Source organism: Balaenoptera physalus, assembly GCF_965194825.1.
Source record: "Balaenoptera physalus genome assembly, chromosome: 3".
Classification (NCBI taxonomy): Eukaryota; Metazoa; Chordata; class Mammalia; order Artiodactyla; family Balaenopteridae; genus Balaenoptera; species Balaenoptera physalus.
The window spans coordinates 140,312,778-140,329,699 of NC_138890.1; the positions used below are offsets into that span (position 1 = coordinate 140,312,778).

Sequence of the window (16,922 nt, forward strand, 5' to 3'; positions counted from 1 at the left end):
CATTTCTTGACTTCAATATGGTCATATTTATGTTTTGCTCATTTTTAAATCTGGCTTAGGAAGCATTTCTCAACCCTGATGTTACAGATATATTATATTATCATCCAAACATTTTATTACTTATTTTTTCACATTTTAGTCTTTAATTCATCTGGAATTGATTTTGTGTATGGTGTGAGATAAGGGTTAATATTCATGTTTTTCCCTGTGACAAATAAATCATTTCCTTCTGTACAACAGCAGCTGAGACCAATGGTGGGGACATTCCTGTAATAGTTGCATTTCTGGATTTTCTGAAAGAAACCTTCCTGCCTCTAATTTCCTTCATTAAAACTCCTTCTGGTCTAAATATCTAGGCTGAACTCTGACTGTTACAATATTGTTGAGGGACCAATTAAGTGTAGAAACTTAATTTGCTGGCAGCAATCTAGATGATTTTAATTTTTTTTCCAGCAATGGAGTAGAAAAGATGGCTGAGAGTTGCACAGAAGGCTATGCAAAAATTTAAACGAAGATGGAACATTAAGGTTTATAGACTGAGTTATTAGAATAATGCACCATGGGGTTTAGGTTGGATAAGAGGAAAGTCTATGTTTACATGTGCACACATGTGCACACACACGTATGTATACACAGACGCAACCCTCAACTTTCTCATATTTGGTTTTTGTACATTATTTGGTTTCTGTACATTATTTGGCAAATCCCCCAGTTGCCTTTTGTACAATGAATTTGAACTTTAATCATCATGAAAGAGAAGAGACTTCAATCTCTTGTTCAAAAAAGTGGGTGACAAAGATTTTTAGAATTTATAGCACTTAGAGATCTACAAGGACCATTATATTTCATTCAAGGGCTTGAATTATTTGGCTATTGAGTTCATTAGGAAATACCATCATGACTATAGTGTTGTTGTGTGAAGAGAGAGGTAGAATTTTTATGACTGTGACCTTTTCGTTATTAGAGAATATTAAGAATAAAACCTCTGGTGATGATTCATCCAACAACGTGGGTTAGAAAGGTGACAATGACCCAAGTGCTCTGATCCCAGGAGCACCTCTTTTTCAGATTAGTGGATAAGTATATCCACTGGAGTCAGACTGCCTCGGTAAAAGTCATGGTTCTACTATATTTTAGCTTTGCCATCTTGGGCAAGTCACTTAACCTCTCTGTGTCCCCTTCATTCATCTTTAAAATGGAAATAATAACATATCTACCTGATAAAGCCATTGTTATGTTTAAATGAGATGATACTACGTCAACGTGCTTGGAAGAGTGACAGGAGCATTGTGAATGTTCCATAAATTTTAGCTGTTATTATGATTATGCAGCACTCTGATATTCGTGGTAGGGACCAGGAAGATGAAGTAGTTCACACATCCTAATGAAATTAAAACACTATTTTTCCTGAGCCTGCTCTCACCCCTCACCCTCCAGCACTCACAATCTCTATTTCACGTTTGTGGGAAGATTTCACTACTACACCCCCAACATATATCACTTAGGATCATAAGAGAATACTCTGTAGGGCAGTGATAACATTGCGTGATCCTCAGACTAGCAGTGTCACCATTGCCTGGGAACTCGTGAGAAATGTAAATTTGGGGGCCTCACCCCAGATCTACTAAATCAGAAACTCTGGGGGTGGTGCCAGCAATCCATATTTTAGCAAATCTTCTAGGTCATTCTGATGCACGCTGATTTTTGAGAACCACTGCTCCAGGCTACCACTCTGGGTCATGGCAGTAAAAAGAATGCACCCCACATGGTACAAATGAAGAGATTTTAATTAACAGGCTACTTACAGAGGTGTGGGCAGGGTTAAGAGAAAACACTAGGGATGATGAAACACTCAGAGACCAGCAACAGCAAACAGACATGCCTACCTCAAGCTGTGAAGAGGCAAAGGAGGAAAGCGCATTACCTGAGCCCAGAGAGACCTGTCCCCTGAAGGAGGAACCACCTGATGGTACCTGTCGTCATGGGGTATCTGGGTACAAAACAGGGGGGACACAGAAGAAATACCTCAACTTCTCTCTTCTCAGGCCCTTTATCCAAACCCAGATAGAAACCAGCCAGTCAGGGAGTCCAAGGGAGGCAGTCCTCGGGGCTCAGCTTCCGAGTGCACAAAGCATGGCAGAGAATAGATATGGGAGCTGGCTACAGATAGAGAGTAAACAGTGCATATCATGTGGAGCCTGAGAGGAGGAAGACAGAAATGGGAGCTGAGGGCATCATAAATATAGGCTGAAATGGGCGAGGGATATCAGTTTTCTCCTCCAGCGAGAAGAACTGGAACAGTAGACACCAGTTTTAGAGGAGATTTTAGCTTCATTGAACAAATACTGTTGAGTGCATATCAAGTACTGGACACTGGGCTGCCCTGGGCACTGGGGATTCAGCTGTGAACAAAACAAGTAAAGTTCTTAGTCTCCTGAAGCTTACATACTGTCCCAGAGAGATAGAAAATAAACAAATATGTAATATTCACATGCTGGATAAGCATTCTGGAGGATAATAAAGTAGGGCAAGAGGACAGAGAGTGATGGTGGAGGGTGACTTTTTATGTAAGCTGATCAGGAAGGACTTCATTGACAAGGGACGTTTGAACAGAAAACTGAAGGGAATCAAGGAGTGAACCATGAAGATACCTGAGGAAAGGGAGTTCCAGTCAGTCAGAACAGCAAGTGCAAAAGTTTGTAGGTGAGGAGGAGAGGGGGGAAGGAAGGAAGAGGAGGTGGAGGGGGATGAGACATGTGAGATAACATCAAAGGGAGCAGGAATTACTTCCACTGTATTTATAATTTCATAATGAAATTGTCTTATTTGTGTGGGAAAGATCCAAAGAGAGGAATTCAGGAATGTTGTATCTGGGGTTAAGCCCTAAGGCTTTCTGTAAAGAAATCAGGTTTTTATTAATTGCATTTGCATAGCAATATAAGTTCATTATATAAGACCTGGAACATTTAGAAATTGCAAAATCTTTATTTTTGGTTTCTTATTTTTGGAAAGGTAAATATGTCCCACCCAGTAAATCCAGTGACCTTTCATAGCGTGAAAGTATTTTTAAATTTAAATAAACTTTAAAAATTTTGGGAATAGTTTGAGATTTACAGAACAGTTGCAAGGATGTTATAGAATTCTATTTCCGTATACCCCTCAACAAGTTTCTCCTAATTTTTAACATTTTACATGACCATGGCACATATATCACAACTAAGAAACCAGCAATGGTGCATTTCTATTAATTAGGGTCCAGTCTTTATTTGGATTTCTCTAGTTTTTCCATAATGTCCTCTTTCTATTCCAAGATCCCATCCAAGATACCACACTACATTTAGTTGTCATGTCTCCTTAGCCTCCCCTGGTCTGTAGTAGCTTCCCAGATTTTCCTTGTTTCTGAAGACCTGGACAGTTTTGATGAATACTGGTCAGTTTTTGGAAACTGACTCTCAGGTTGGGTTTGTTTGATATTTTCCTCATGGTTAGATTGGGGTTATGGATTTTGAGAAGGAAGACCACAGAGGTAAAATGCCATTCTCATCAAATCATATCAAGAATACATGCCACCAACATGACTTATGCTTTTGTGATTTTAAACAACTAATTTAACAATTAAAGACCTGCATAGGGGATAAGCACCACAAAAATATTTGGAAGTGGAAGGAGAAACTAGATATTTTTGCAGTAAAACAAAAGGGCATTATTTCTGTACTTTGCATACACACACACAGGCTTTTGTAAGAGTAAAAACTAACCACAAGATGTCACTGTTAACTTTTGTATAGGCAGGAAGGATGCCTTGAAGAACATAGATTTTGCTGGGCACATGTGGTTAGAATTCATTATTTTAAAAACCTTGACAAAAAATGTTTCAGTTTTACAAAACCACTAGAATGTTTTGAGTTTGGATGTTAATTTTTTTCCCTTGAGTTTTGCAAAATATTTTCCCTTGAATTCACACCCAAGTATATTTATTTGGAAATTTAATTTAAAACAATATGGTTTGCTAATGAAGTTGAATGCTCTATTCTTAAATAGAAAACAAATCCACAAAAAACACTCTGACTTTATATTATTCTTTTAACCAATAACAATATCTTTATTTGAACTAACAAACATTTCCTCCAGAAAAGATTTAATAATAGAAGATGAAAAAAGAACATCATGCAAGGTGCTTTATGTGACTAGAATTGGTTCTATCCTCAAAAAATAGCTTAGAAATGGTTGTATTAAATTTGTATCTCTTACTTTTTTACTACATGATTTACAACATTACTCTGCAGGTAAAGTAGAAAGAAATCTATTTTTAATCCACTACTTTCCAGCATATCTACAATTAAACCTTCCTGGACAAAACAGTTCTGATTTCCAAAGCAGACTCCATAACTCTGACTTTGTTATGGTTTTGCTGTTTTACTCTCTGCTTTCTTTAGAGTCCTTTTCTTTCCCCCTCATTTTTCTTCTGCCTCTGACAGTACCTTTCATTTTTTTCCCCATTTTTTGTGAATTTATATTATGGCAGCCTCTTCCATTGTTGTATAGTAATAATGACTAGAAAGTTCTTCCTAGTTGAACCAGGTATCTACTTCTCTATAGTTTTTACCCATTGGTCCTACTTCTGTCCTTGGAAACCATGTAAAGCTAAGTTTTTTCCTGCTCCTACATAACAACCTTTCAAATACTGGGTGACCACTGTCATTTAACTCTCCAACCTTTTCTTTCATTCTCCTAAGCTCACTCAGACTTTTTGACCATTTTAATATCAGTACTACTTTTAGGTCCCCATCATCTTGCTACTCTCTCCTGATATTACAGACTTACAATAGTCCTCCTAAAATATGATGTCCAGAACTAAAAGTTAATCCATCAGACATAGTTGGAGGAGTCAAGAATACATCGGGACCATTGGTTTCCAAAATTATTTTGGTAGCTTAATGACATTACTCACTTTATTAATCAACCCTTTGTAAATCCTCTACTAATGAAATACTGCCACCTAGGTTCCTACTGTTCTGGTGAGTGAGGTGTGTGTGTGTGTGTGTCTCCTATCTACCTCTCCAGGCTTATCCTGAAACTTAATCCTTCTGACATTTAGGCTATGGCTGATTAAGCAGAAAAAAGGGTTTACCTTTTCTACTTCATTTTTCTTTTAATAACAGAGGCCAAGATGTGTATGTTTGAGACATGACCATATATAAATATAAATATATCCAATGAGCTCTTATTCCTGTGGAATCTGTTCATATGATTATCAATAGCACAGAAAAACAAAGTCATATTTACTGGAATGGATTTCTTGTTATAATGCAGCCAAGGCAGATCGGCTATACTGGACTTGAAATCCTAAATGTTTGAATTATCATCTAGATTAAAAACTTACAACCTAAATTAACCTACACATTCACAGACTCTTGGAATATATCACCTAGTCTTGAATGGTTATTTAGACACAGAAGACAATGGGATAACAATATAATGAAGTGGCTTAGAATGTAAAAATAAGAAACAGATGGAATGATTTCAAATCTTGTGTCTCCCACTTACTAGCTATGATACTCTGGGCATCTCACATATTTGGCTTGATATCTACTCCTGGTGTTAGTGTAAGGGTTAATTGAGATGAGGTATATAGGCTCTCAGCATAGCACCTGGTCCATAGGGCACACTCAGTGAAATATAGCTATTATGATTAATAACAAACAGTTCTCAAATAAGTGTGTACTTTCTGTGTACATAGAATTGACATATATTTAAAGAAACACGTTGATGGATTTACAGTGATACAAGAATACCTGGCCCCTTCTGTGATCCACCGTCAGTGCTTATGAAAAAGCTGTCAAGATTTAGAGAATTGGTTTCATGTGATGGAACAGAACTATCCCACAGAGAATTGATTTCTAACAAAATCTTCATCAGCAATCTAACCAGCTGATTTTCCTTGTGTCTTTAGTGTGGCCATAATAGAGTTCAGCTCTGGCTTATTTGACCACCAAATTTTAGTCTGCAGAGGATTATGAGGGAGCGGGGGGCTAAGTCACCTTTTGTTTCTACCCCTCACTATATCTTGACGCTAAATTCTGGATTTTTTTTCTTAACTTGGGATCTCGAAAACCTGACACTTGCTGCAGGAAAATAAAAACCTCCATATAACATACCACACCTATTCCCCCACTATTTTAGAAATGGTTAGGTTGAAATCAGGGTCTCTGTATTTGTTTCTTTAAGTGAGGACAGTTCGGGCGATTTCAAAGGCTTTTACCATTACCTCATTCCATCCCATGGGTGCATTTAAGTAGCCAGTTCAGTTCGGCAAGAAGTCAGATGAGAAATTTCTTAATACTGTGTTATAAAGTAAAGATATGCTCACTTTTCTCCCAAGTCCAATATCCATAGTTATCAGTCTTTCCACAAAACTCATCATCTGGGCTCAGGTCTTACAATATTTTGCCCAAACATGATTTGGCTATAGCACAGTGATGATTTTCTCTTCATTGGTAATTTAGTGATTTGTTCCCTCTGATCTTTGTCAAAATGATGATACTAAACTATGTCATCATTACTACATAGACATACTATTATGAATTGTGTATATTTTGAGTAATCAGGAAAGCAGATTGAGCCATATTCACTCAAAAGCTCTATGACACTACCAAATTTAAACTAAGCAATTTTAGAAAATTTATGGATTCTTTCGGCAGCTTACTAAATAAGTTCTATATTCACAAGTATATCGCCAGATTATTTATACAGACATCAGACTAGGGTCCTGCTCTAGACATCTACAATATCTACACGGTTTTCTCTGCTTTTCTTTTGATCTTACTCTTTAAAAAACAATAAGAAAACTTTGTTTTATCATATATAAAGCCAGAACATTTTTTGTATAGATAATGTGCACTCAAAGATATGTTCTTAACTTAGGGAATCTCGAACTCAGATTTATAATCTTGTGTTCTGATCTGTGAGAATAATTTTTCCCTTTTAATTTTTCCCTTTAATGCTGTGTGCATTAGCAGTAATATTTAGAGTGCATTTATAAGTAACCAGCACAATCTTATTAAGTTTTCTGTAATTTAATTTCAATGATATTGATTTTATCTGAAGGACACATTATTCTTGATTTTTCTGATCCACAAGACTGAACACAAATTACCGTAAACCCCTACTCTCTGGCCTTTTCCCTAAGAGGATAGTTAAGGTCAGTGATGATGCATGTTCCAGGACATTGTCAGGAAGGGGAGTGAAAGGTCCTCTAAAACTGTCCCCTTTCACTTGTCTTTTCATATCTTGGAGATGTGGGGGGAACTATCAGCCAGCGAAATTGCTGGCTCCGACTCTATGTATCTGTCCCCTGGAGCTCAGCACAATCTGGGCCCTGGGACAGAATCTCTGTGGGGGGCTGGCGGAAGTTCACCACTCAACAGTGTGCTCATAGATCATTCATGTTCCAGGAAACCATCACAGAGCACTGGACCCATCGACTAAATGGCCCCAGACTCTTAATCAGTCCTCCTTGACATAAATGAAATAATACAGTTCTAAAATACAATGCCTTTGCAACCCAATGAATCACTAAACGATTTATATTATGATGTTACTCAGTTTCTAAGCTTGGTCAGCAAATACCAGGAGTGATGTGCTGACTTAGAATTGAGAGACAGATCTAGCTTTACTTCATGTTTACTCTATGTATGATAGCTAAACAAAAGAACCACACACTTGGATATATGGGTATGAATGGGTATTTATATCACAATTTAATTATAAATGAGATTAATTTTCTCATGGGCAAATGCTTCTATATTACAAAAATGACATGATTTTCTAAAGAAAAGCATATTTTACCTCCTGCTAAGAAGAGTCTCTCAAACTCTGCTCATTTATTCACTATGGACTTCAGCGGGGGAATCTGACTGAGGGAATATATTCATGATTTTGGATCAGGATATTTCCTTGAAATTGATGTTGGAGCTGGGAAGGTAACCTCTAGCTAATGTCTTGGGTTTAGATGACCCACTGGATTCGGAATGGCTAAGAGTTTTAATCTGCAGTTCTAGATAATCTCCACAGATCATCATCAAGAACTGTGGATTAAAACTCTGTTACCTAAAGCTACCTATTACTGACATGGATGAGAAGACCCTTCAGTGAGGTAGAATGGATTGGCTATGAATCTGTTATTTCTATGTCAGAACTTAAGCAGTGAACTATGGCAATGCCAGCAGCTGGTCACTGACCTTGCCTTTGTTAATGCCCCTCAGTGATCACACAGACAAATGCGGCTTTAGTCCCCTACCCATTCCAGTCTCTCTGCCATATACTCACCTTTCACCAGCACTTAATTCTCTATCAAAATATTTTTCCAGGATGTGAAAAGAACCAACTTCCAGGCAAGAGAATGAGTGATTCTAGTTAATGACTTCCAGATAAGAATTTGCTTATTTTCCTAATGGCCTACTGAGTCCTGCTAAGCTATCATGTCACAAACAGAATAGATAACTTTAATGGGAGAACTGTCTGAGGATCTGAGGACATAGCCACAGCACCTTTGTCTACATAAAATATTTTTTAAAATAAGTAAACGAAGGGAAGCTGCAAACAAGTAGAATCTAAGAATAATTAAGTATTCAGTGAAACTATTTTCACAACATGCAAAATCAGTAAAAGTAAAATCTGTAAAGACTAAGTGCATACATTTTTTGGTCTACTGTACAAAGAAAAAGTTCTTTATTTAAGAGATACTGTGGAGAAAGAGGGGAGTCTAATGAAAACATATTTGTTCACTTGAAGGCAAGATTGAGAATTCCAGCCTAGGGTTGCTTCATTCAGCCTTTCCTTTGCTGCTTTTCTGCCATAATTATCTGAGATACATCTCCCAGAGTAGCCACTAATATGAAACCCCTGCTAAACAAAATGTGAACACTAAACAAACAGTAATGATGGTCTTTAGTTCACCACAGAGGTCTGACCACATCAAACATGAATGAGTAGGTGGTTTTCAGAATACTGTCAAATAAGAGAAAACAATCTGTTGCTGAAAAAAACATTGAGTAGTGGAAAAAGAAATCCCCAAATTGTTTCATCCTCATAATAATAAATGAAATAAAGTAAAAATATTAATAAAAACATAATAGCAGACCAGAGCTATCATTCAAGAAAAACTTTTCAGTATGCTTTATTATAATTAACAGTTATAGAGAGGAAAAAGCAAAAAATTGGGAGGAATTGTGGTTACCATTTTCAGAACTGCTCTAGCATGGAAGGTACTTTTCCTGCCTAGAGGAAAACATTTACTTTTCACTTCATTTTTATCAGTCTATAAATGATACTCAGGGAGAAAAAAAGAAGTCTTACTTTAGAGATATATTTGGCTTAATGTTTATAAAGTGGTTTGGTTGCTTATAAATTAAAACAAAGTAAAAAGTATTATTATAGCATTTGTGGCATTTAAACCTATAATTAAGGTGACCAAATATTTTCCATAACTCCCCCCTTATATTCAGTCCTTTACAAACTTTTTGTAAGTTCATAATTTGAAGTTAAACTTTCCATGTTCTATACATTAGTAAATATATATTGCCTGGAATCACTTAAAAATTATTCAAACAAGTTTGATTATTGGTAATTTGTCTTTTCTTGGATAATTTGAAAGTCACTGATGTTTCTACATAAAGCAAAAAGAATGCTACATTTCATTTTGGATTAGAGCTTAAAATCAACTGTAGCATTCAGGGAACCAAAGGGAGCTTATATAAAGTTGGAAAATAATAGTTTAATGATAATAATGATTGATAGATTAAAACTCTGATCTAAACATGTTCCATTGCAAACTTTACCTTAGAAATGCATTTTTGATAGTCGGACCAGTTCCTCTTCTCTCATTTGACTTGTACCTCACCAACTGGTTGTTTGAATGCTGCACAGAAAGCTTAGAATGTAATAATTAATTTTATATTTAGAAAAAGGCTGTATTTCTAGGACCAGTGTAGATTCCAAAATTTTCCATTATATTATACTTTTTAAAATTATTTAAGAGGAACAGTAATTATGTAGGCTTTTGAGATGAATTACATTCTCATAAATATGTGTTGTAACAAAATTCAATCATAGATGATAATATTTTAGTTTTTGCTCTTCAGCACTTAGCCAATGAATATTCTGAGGCAAGGGGTACAGGATGAGAGTGGAGAGGAGGAAGGTGAAATAGCAATAATCTTTTCAGTTTTGCATATTATGTATATGTTTCTTTTATATTGGTTTAAAATCCAGTAACCAGAAAGTGCAATTGGCTAGGCTGTTCCTCTACATTACAAATGAAAGGAAACAAGCTGAGGTAGATTTTTTTTTTTTTTTTACTTATAACACTCAGAAGTTTGGTAAAGATATTGGTATATTTTGCACACCTAAACTGAGAACACAGGTCATTCATCATACATTTCTTGAGAATATTTGGTGTCCCACTGGATCGGGCAAAAGCAGTGCCAAAAGAATTAGGCACAGAGAGTTGTTTCAGAGAGTTGAGGGGAACAGAAAATAATTTAAATACATGGTGAGGAAGGTTACATCGAACATAAATTTGCAGGGTTTTGGAACTGCTGGGGAAGAAAGTTATAACACTCTAAACAGTTGGCAAGGCCAGTTTAAAGGATGGTAAGCTATCTCAAAGTTTTTCCTTGACATTAACTCTGCCTTCCAATCAGTTTCCAAATGCTCTGGAATTTAATGTGATTCCATTTCTCACAGTGCAGTTCATGGGCTGGCAACACTGGCATTACCTGGAAGCTTGTTCATATACAGATTTGGAGGGCTCCAATCCAGACCTACTATATAAGAATCTGCAGTTTAAAGAGATTGCTAGGTGATTCATATGCATATTGAAATTTGAGAAGCATTATCCTAGATTCTGCATTCTTAATAATTTTCAAACCTAGCTGAAAGCAGAAGTTTGTATTTCCCTTTATGTTTGAACTTTGGAAAGACATCACCTCAAAGAGCACCTCCAGCATGCAGTGTATTTAATCAGAGAGAATGGACCCAAGATAACCTTTGACTCTAGTTCCCCATGGTGTGAATGTAAATGGAATAGGTTCACAAGCTCCTGTTTGCATTTTAAAGTGATAATAAGTGGTCTGGAGATCTGAAGACACATGTAATTCGTACTGGGAAAGTATTTAGTCCCCTTTTGACTGGAGACTGTGGGATGACCATGGGCCATAGTAGCCGATGCTACAGACAGAAGGGAATGGGTACATCAGTAAGGGAGACCAGAAGGAATCGAGAGGGCAGCTCATGGAACAGAGGCCCCTCTTATCCCACTCTTACAAGTTTTTTTTAAATGCTCAGATATACACCAAAGAGAGGTGAAAAAGAAGGGTGATGTGGGAATAGGAAAAATAGAGTAGGTGGAGAGCCTTTGATTTACCTAGCTAACCTGAAAGAGACAAAGTTCTAAAGTAGAAGAAACTAGGTTGCTTGGCAGGGCTGAGTTTGTAAGTTATTTTTATTTTTATTTTTATTTTTCTCTCTATTAGCAGATTTGGGGCTAAAATCAAAAATAATTATTTTATGGAAAATAAAATTGCACTTCAGTATAAATGATTGATAATATTAAAAATTTAAAGCACAATATAAACATGAGATACCTTTGCTTAGAATCCTTTAGTGTCTTCTTATGGCTACTAAGTTATACATTGGCACGTACCATTTCATTTGGTTCTTGCCTATGGCTCTAGCATCATTTTCTGAAACCAGCAATGGAGACTGGAAAAAAAATATTAAAGAAATAGAAGAAAATTTCCATGCAAGTTCTAAGCCAGTAGACCTGTATTGGGGTGTGTGTGTGTGTCTGTCTGACTGTCTGTCTATGTCTGACTGTGAAATACATATGACATTAACTCTTTATCAGTTAATTCTGATCAAAATAACATTGTGTTAAAAACCATCCCAAAACTCAATGGGAGGAAAAATAGAGGAACCAATATATAACGTATATCAGAATCATCTAAAAATTTGTTTAAAATTCAAATTATTGAGGTCGCTGCCACCGGCCCCCTCTTCCCGGCCCCCACCCCAGGTTCTCTCAGCCCAGCCCGGTCCAGCCCAGTTCCTGGGAGGATGAACTTCGTGTATAAAGAGGAGTATCCGTTAGAGAAGCGTGGTTCTGAGGGCGAGAAGATCTGAAAGAAATACCCGGACCGGGTCCTGGTGATAGTAGAAAAGGCTCCCAAAGTTCAGATAGGAGACCTGGACAAAAAGATATACCTGGTGCCTTCTGATCTTATAGTTGTTCAGTTCTACTTCTTGATCGGGAAGCAAGTTCATCTCTGAGCTGAGGATGCCTTGTTTTTCTTTGTCAACAATGTCATTCCACCCACCAGTGCCACTATGGGTCAGCTATACCAGGAACACCATGAAGAAGACTTCTTTCTTTACATTGCCTATGGTGATGAAAGTGTCTACGGCCTGTGAAGCTGCTGCCGCTAAGGTGGGGGGTCCCATTCTACAAAGAGAGAGGGGGCCCCCTTCCTTGACCTACTCCTCCTTGAGGCTCAAACACCAACTCTCGTCCTCAGGACCTGCACTTCATAATGTTTGAGACTCTCCTCCAGCCCCTCTTAACATGACGATTACTGGGGGAGATGTCCTCTCATGCCTTTCCTTTCTCCTTTCTTCCCCTTTCTCTACCACCTTTCCCGTTCTGCTTTAGACTTCTTGATTGTCAATGTCTGTCACATCCAGTGATTGTTTTGGTTTCTGTTCCCTTTCTAACTGCCCAAGGAGCTCAGAACCCCAACAATCACTTCTTTTCACTACCTTCTTTTTGGGGGGTAAATGGAAGGGACTGAAATTGTGGGGGGAAGGTAGAAGGCACATCAATAAAGAGGAAAGCATCAAAAAAAATTCAAATTATTGAAATGAAACTGGCTTGAAACACTGAATCACTTATTCTCACTTAGCTGCATGTTGTTGAAGGTTGTCTAAGCTGGGCTTGTTTGGATGGTTCTACTGGTCATAACTGGACTCACTCATGCTTCTGAAGGCAGCTAGGTTCAGCTAGGGCGGTTCTGCCTCACATGTTTGACAGCCTCCTCATGGAACCAGAAGGCTAGCCTAAGTGTGTCCTCATCATGTGTGTGTGTTCTAAAGTACAGGGCCAATTATGCTACAGCTTTACAAATTTCTCTTTATGTCACAGTTGCTAATACCCCACTGACCAAAGATTGACATAAAAAAAAAACCCTGAGTAAGTCTGCTCTACCAACTATAGGAAAGCAAAGAAAGTTACATGCCAAATAGTATGGATTTATAATTTAATTATGTGGATAAAGTAAAGAATGGACAAATAATCCACTCTACTACAAATCTCCCCTTAAAGATAGGTGACACTCCATCATAAAGAAGGTCTTCCAATTAATAAAAATTAGAGATGCAAAATCTGGCCCAGTGGTGGTTAATTTCTCCATAATGTGACCCCAGAATCAAGTCCTTTTAAAATTTTCTTTCTGTTAGGAAAACTTATTTACAATTGTAAAATTGATCACCAAATTATGGTTCATAATTTACACATTCACAAATTTGATTTTATCACTTTCATGTTCTATAGAGGGGACAATAAGGCACAACCCACATGACAAATCTGGCCGGCCTCTGATTTTGTCAATAAAGTTTCATTGGAACACAGCCCCTCTCATTTGCTCACTTCTTGTCTATGGCTGTTTTTTTTTTTTTTTTTAAATTAATTAATTAATTAATTAATTAGTGGCTGTGTTGGGTCTTCGTTTCTGTGCAAGGGCTTTCTCTAGTTGTGGCAAGCGGGGGCCACTCTTCACTGCGGTGCGCGGGCCTCTCACTATCACGGCCTCTCTTGTTGCGGAGCACAGGCTCCAGACACGTAGGCTCAGTAATTGTGGCTCACGGGCCCAGCTGTTCCGCGGCATGTGGGATCTTCCCAGACCAGGGCTCGAACCCGTGTCCCCTGCATTGGCAGGCAGACTCCCAACCACTGCGCCACCAGGGAAGCCCCTCTATGGCTGTTTTTATGCTACAGCAGCAGAGTTGAGTAGCTGTTACAGAGATCATATTGCCTGCTGAAATATCTACTGAAAAGCTAAAAATACTACCTCACCATTTACAGAAAATTAGACATTCCTGCTTATCATATTTTATGGCACATGCACCAATTAATTTCTCTTAGATGTCACCAAAGATCTATTTCCTTTCAAAAAGAAGAAAGTTTTAATAACTAACAGAACCAGGATCTGAATGCACATCTGGCTGACTGCAAAGCCAATGCTTTTTCCAATATATTACACTGTTTCCACAGTATTTGCACTGTTTTGAAGAATGCTACTTATTCTGATAAGGGAGGGGAAACAGAGGAACCAATGTATCAAAATCATGATCAGAATCATGTGAAAAGCTTGTTAAACAGTCAAACTCTTGAAACAATATCTCTATGCTTGGGAGCTGGAAATCTGAATTTTAACAAATGTCATAGGTGATTCTTTTTCACACTGAAAACAAAGAACAAAGGTATTAGTGAAGGAAACAACTTGATCGATGTTGAATTTGAGTTGATGGATTTGAGGAGAGTTGAAAAGCTTGATATCATTATGGTCTTCAAGGGGCCATGGTGAACAATGTCTGGGAAGAAGATGGGGCAACCTTACTCCTGACCCAGTTCTCTGCAGTTCTTTAAGGGTTCAGGAGAGGATAGCAAGTGTTCTTGATGCTACATGTAAAGGTGCATGAAGGTTAGTGGTGGGCATGAGCTGCATTGCTGCTCAAGAGGTCATAGACGTCAAGTGAATAGATGTTCATACCAGAGAAAGATTGGTGATTTTATACCTTTGACTTGTCAAAGGGAGTCAGGGCTATCCTTTGAAGAGGGAAAGGAGTCTGGAGCAAGCTGAGAAAAATATGCCCATATGTCTTCAAACATCGTGTCAACAGAAAATACTAGGAGAAAATGAGACCAATCAATACCAGTGTGAAGCCAGAGGCATCTCTCTCTCACTGACACCTAAGTCCCCTATTTCTCCACCGTGCCCCCAAAAGTGGGGAGTGAGTGCATAGAAGGAAAAAAGATGAGCTTTCTTTGAGCCAGAACCTGCCCCCTTACTCCAAGAGTGGAGGAGGCCAGATGTGAGCCTGCAGTGCATCATGGAAGGACACAGTCCTTGAACTGAATTGACATTAAATCTTTACAATGAAAAGGAATATATCCAGTACCGAAACAAACAGAAATCTCTGCTAATAACTGGAAGTATTTTCTGAGAGACAATTCCCCATGGGTCTCTTGCATTTCTGCACTTCTTTTGAGCAGAGACACTAACTAGCTGCCTTTGTATTGAACTATCTTTTCACAGACAGCTGTATAATGAATAGCCTTGGAAGACAGATATGTCTTCTTCTGAGCAAAAGGCCAGTATAATGAAATTACTGTCTTTCTCCAGAGCAACAGCAAGCAGGTTTACTGCCCATGATAAAAGATTTGGGTTCCATTAGCTTGGAGGCATTCTCTTGTAACACAATCTGCTGTATGTGCAAGTGTAATACGGATCTCTGTCATCTTGTGAGAATTCAGATGTGTGCAACTAGCACAAAAATGATAAACCTCTGGCCACAAACTATTGTTGAGAGTAATAACCTATCTTTTAGCTCTAATCCAGGACTCTTCTGCCTCTACCAGCATCAGTGATACTGTGGCAGGCTAATTTGTCTCATATTTTTCACAGTTCTTGATAAGGAACACTTAAGAATGTATACCAGGGAATGTGGAGAAAAGAAAACCCTTGTGCACTGTTGGTGGGAATGTAAACTGGTACAGACCTTATGGAAAACATTATGGAGGTTTCTCAAAAAAAATTTAAAAAGAACTACTGTATGATCCAGCAACTCCACTTCTGGATATTAATTTGAAGGAAACAAAAACACCAACTCAAAAAAATATATGCACCCCCATGCTCACTACAGCATTATTCACAATAGCCAAGACAGGAAAACAACTAAGTTCCACTGACAAATGAATGGGATAGAAGAAAATGTGATATATACCATATATATATATATATATATATATATATATATATATATATATATATATATATAGTGCAATATTATCCAGCCATAAAAAATAAGGAAATCCTGCCATTTGTGACAACATGGATGGATCTTGAAGGCATTATGCTAAGTTAAATAAGTCAGGCAGAGAACTACAAATAACATCTCACTTATATGTGAAATCTAAAACAAACCAATGAACAAAAAAACTGAACTAACTCATAGATACAGAGAACAGATCAGTGGTTGCCAAAGGCAGGAGTGAAGGGTGGCGGAAATGGGTAAAGATGGTCAAAAGGTACATACTTCCAGTTATAAAATAAATAAGTCCTGGGGGGTGGTATAATGTACAGCATGGTGACTATAGTTAATAAGACTGTATTGTATATTTGAAACTTGCTGAGAGTAAATCTTAAAATTTTCATCACAAGAAGAAAATTATAACTATGTGTGGTGACGGATGTTAACCACACTTATTGTGGTGATCATTTCACAATATATACAAATAGCAAATCATTATGTTGTACACCTGAAACTAATATAATGTTATATGTCAGTTATGTCTCATTTAAAAAAAGGTAATAGTCTATCACAGTTCACCCTCTGGTTTCCAGCGATTTTCATGTCTTTCCCACACAATACAAGTGTATTGTAAAATATACTTAACTTCCCTCTCCTGTAAGACCTCTAAAGCCTCATTCCTTAATGGCATTATGCTCAGGCTTAGGGTCCAGAATCTCATAACTGAAATCAGGTTCCAGTAATGTATGAGACTTTTCAGGTGCAGCTCTCCCTTAATGAAGACCTGTGAACTAAAGCTACCTATCACCCATATTCTACATTGAGGGTGAGACAGG

The 16,922-nt window shown here is 37.6% G+C and overlaps 1 pseudogene across 1 annotated transcript; it reads left to right on the forward strand.

The window, feature by feature from the left end:
* Nucleotides 1-709: 709 nt before the first annotated feature.
* LOC309657929 (gamma-aminobutyric acid receptor-associated protein pseudogene) lies at nt 710-16,075 on the forward strand (annotated as a pseudogene). The gene has a single exon. The product of its transcript is annotated as a gamma-aminobutyric acid receptor-associated protein pseudogene (transcript).
* The last annotated feature ends 847 nt before the right edge of the window (nt 16,076-16,922 follow it).